General features: G+C 41.0%; 1 pseudogene; it reads right to left on the bottom strand.

The window, feature by feature from the left end:
- Positions 1-1,834: 1,834 nt before the first annotated feature.
- Positions 1,835-2,234, bottom strand: LOC116277119 (histone-lysine N-methyltransferase SUV39H2-like; annotated as a pseudogene).
- Between the last annotated feature and the right edge of the window lie 1,541 nt (positions 2,235-3,775).

The following is a 3,775-nucleotide window of genomic DNA, read 5'->3' as shown; positions in this document are numbered from 1 at the left end:
GGGAATAGGGACTGGGGAGGGAGGGAGCAGGCCGGGCAGGCTGGAGGGGGCCTGGAGGGGCCTTGTGGCCCAACTTGACAGAGGTGGGTCTGTAGTGGAGGAACTGGACTGCACCTCGGTTCAGCAAATTCAGTCCATGATCAAGGCAGGACCTGGATGCTGGCCTTTTACCCCTTCTGGTGCCTGAAGTTCCCTGGGCCATGTTGGAAGACATGCATGGAAAGGGCTGCTGAAGAAGCCTTGGCCCAGAGAGGGAGCTGGTGCTGACAACAGCAGAGTGAGGGAGGTGGGAGAAGTAAGTGGAGAGCATCACCAGACACTGGCCGGACAGGGCTACTGTCGTCCCCTTCACAGTGATGAGCATCTTTTGGGTGGAGGAATGGCAAAGGTGTCCCTCCTGGTTTACATGTTCCTTCCTGGACCAGGGCCCATCTTCCACACCAGGAGAGGTGGCCTCCTCTTTCTGCTTGTCCCAGAACCACCTGTCCTCTTCAGTGGACTTGTATCCCCCATTCTGTACTCATGAGCATGGAGCCATTCATCTCAGATTTGCCAGGTCAACCTTGATCCCAAACCTTCCCTCCCTCTGTCGCTGTAGATACAGTTGTATTTGTGAGACTGTGTGTCGGACTTTTATGTTAAGAAAATAATCATCATTTACAATAGGTTCAGCAATGGGGGTAGTGATAGCAAGAGAAAAGTGGGAGCTGGGTGCAGGGGCCTCCCCTTACCTTAGCTGGTCCACACACTCAGGACAGTGGCCATCCGACATGATGTGTCCCTTGCCTTCCAGCTCCCCAACCTGCAACCCCCCTCCTGCTATGTTCTGATTTGATTCCTTCTCCAAACAGCCTTGTGCAACAAACCTTCTTGACATTCTGTCCAGAGTGCTTTTCTGTCACCTGTTGCCACCAACCAATGTTTCTCTGATCGTTCCATGTGTGAACCTTGTTTCTCTAGTTACATGGGGAGCTCTCTCCTCCATGGTACCTGGCAGGGATCAGGCACATGGCCTGGGTTCAATGCACACGTATCAGTTTTCCGAAGCATTTACATCAGTTAACACCTTTCACCTTCGCTCAAGCCAAGTGTAAATGGCCAGGCCATTACTTCCAGACACTATACTTGTAGCACTCAAGTGTGGTATTTATTGCTGCTTCACAGGTTTAGGTTTAGGGATTCACTTACTTAACCCAAATAAACTAAACTTGCAATTCTGAAGATGGCCACCAGGTGATATGTGCCTTGGTATATATCTTGGATTTGTGCATATTTTCTGGAGACCATGAATTAGTGTAATTTGTCTTTCTTATCTTTCCACAAGTTTTTTTTTAAAATAGTTTCTATTTTATTGCTTAAGTTCAGCTTTTTAACAACCTAAGGGTAATGCAGGTATTTAAAATTGCAAAGGCCCATTACATTTCTACTAATAAGGACAAAACGAGTTTACTGAAAATAGACATTTTCCCTTTGCCCTCTGGTTTTGCATTTTTAACATACAGAATAGACAGATCAAATAACTAGACTGTAAAACACTGACTTTTTTAAAAAGAATGTTACGATTACATCTTTGATCCTGTGACAGTTATAATTCAAAATAAATTTGGCCACTGGGTATTTTGAGTTAGTCTATGTGACCCTGTGTTCCTCTCTTCAGAAGTATCAGTAATGCATTTCGCCAATAGCTTGAAACATGAATTGTAAATTAACACAGGGCATAATCTTGGTAATATGAAGAGAGTCCCAAATATTTTTTTTTAATGTTAACATTAGAAGAAAAAAAAAAAGCTACAATCATCATCAGCTCTATTTCCTGAAAATTCTGTTGAGGTAACTAACCTCTGCAAGTCACAGCTCCCACATTTGCACACAGTTCTGACCCTCTTTTTGGCTGGGCTGTGGTCAATAGAATCTTTCATCTGATAATCAAAAGTGAGCTCTTCTCCAGCACATATGGTTCTCGTGGAAAATAATGCCATTCGGGGAAGACGGGTATCGAGGTTATGAATGAAAACATAACGGCAGGTTGCAAAGAACTGTGATTTTCTTTTAGAGTTACTGCTTTGCCTTTCTGTACCTGAGATAAATAATTACGCTTGTCATTAGAGAATTGCTGAAGTAGTAATCGGCACTTGAGATTTTGCAAAGGTTCCCAAGTATCTGTAGAATCTGGCCATCCTTTCCATTTTACAAGATAATATTCCATATCCTTTACTGCCTTGTAGTCACACGAGTATCCCACCTCATAATTGTTTAGATTCCTTTTGGTGATTCCAGTCGATTTACATGTGAGCTTTTCTTTTCTACATAATTCCTGAAGAGTATCAAGTGAAACTAGGCAAGGCACACACCAAGCTACAATAAGAAAATAGAATTCTTTACTAATGAAATACCTACTCAGTTAAAACAAAACAAACACAAACAAAAAACTTAACAAAAAGGGGGAAAAACTTAAGACTTCTATATCCCCATCCTTCAACTGGCAATTTTGTAAGACTAAAAATTCACATGATAAGAAACCATTTACATGTCTTTAAGAAAAAGTTAACCATTAAAGAACTATTTTGTTACATTAATCTTCTTGGATTTTCTCATGGGCCTCTACCCTGCTATGTTTAACTGATGTCAGTTTTTACTAGGCCGCCTGAATAAAACGTATCCTGTCTGTAAGCTTTCATAAGATTACATATAGATGCAAAGGTCAAACTAGTATTTCTGACTTTTCCATTGTATTCTACATAGAATTGCTGTTTTAATAAAACACAGATCTTCAGGAAATATTCATTATTGTAAGAAATACATCTTATATATATTTTAAAATAATCTTGTGGTTTTGTTAAAAACTTTCCCCTTTGATCCTAATTGAACAGTAAGAACTGAAATCTAACTGAGATGTAATCCTCCAGTTACACACTCATATAGCATATGGCCTACTTGTCCCACTTCAGAAACCTGCATGAAATTTTAACTCCAAATTTGCCCATGCTGCAATGTATTATTATTAAGTAATTAAACCCAAAAGTTATAATAAAATAGACAGTACATTGATTTTTGTAATAGTCATTTCCTGTTTTGTTTTTAAAGCCAAGAATGGCAATATACAGAGTGTTCAATTTACATAATCCATAAACCATGCCGGAAGAAAATCAGACACACTCATCATCAACCTCACAACCTCAGTGACTGTGCTGCAAGATTTCACACTCAAATACCTGTACACAGTGTGCCACCATACTGCATTTAAAATGTTAACACAAACTGATGTTTAGAAATCTGCAAGAAACTTGGCTTTACGGCTAATGCTATGATAAGCACCAGAAAAGATCAAGGGCCCCGGCCACCTAGCTACATGATTTCAGTGAGGTTTCCATCTTTCTGGGCTTCAGATTCACTGAAAAAAAGTGAGGGTTGGAGTACACTGGGAGTACCAAACAAAAATCTATCAATAAACGCAAGCCTGACTTGGTAGCGGTGATAAACCTTTTGTTTCGAGGTAATTTCCAGCGAAGAGAGAACAAAGCCATTCTTACGATAGCCTTTCCTCACCCTCCCCAACTCACACCCGGACTTCGATGTCAGACACCCCGCAGCACGATTTCCATCAACCCCCCTGCCTACAGAGGACGCATAATTCTAGATTAAGAAAGTGAAAGATATTTCCCCCCCAAAAAATTGGGGGGAGAGGTTGCTTGGAGTGGTGATTTGGGGGCAGGGGAGTGGTGAATAGAAACGATCCCTTAAATCCCTTCCATTTAAAAAACATATATAAAATAGA

This window comes from Vicugna pacos, chromosome 35, assembly GCF_048564905.1.
Source record: "Vicugna pacos chromosome 35, VicPac4, whole genome shotgun sequence".
In the NCBI taxonomy this organism is placed as follows: domain Eukaryota; kingdom Metazoa; phylum Chordata; class Mammalia; order Artiodactyla; family Camelidae; genus Vicugna; species Vicugna pacos.
Note: the sequence above shows the minus strand (reverse complement) of the source record. Positions and strands in the feature narration are given on the sequence as shown.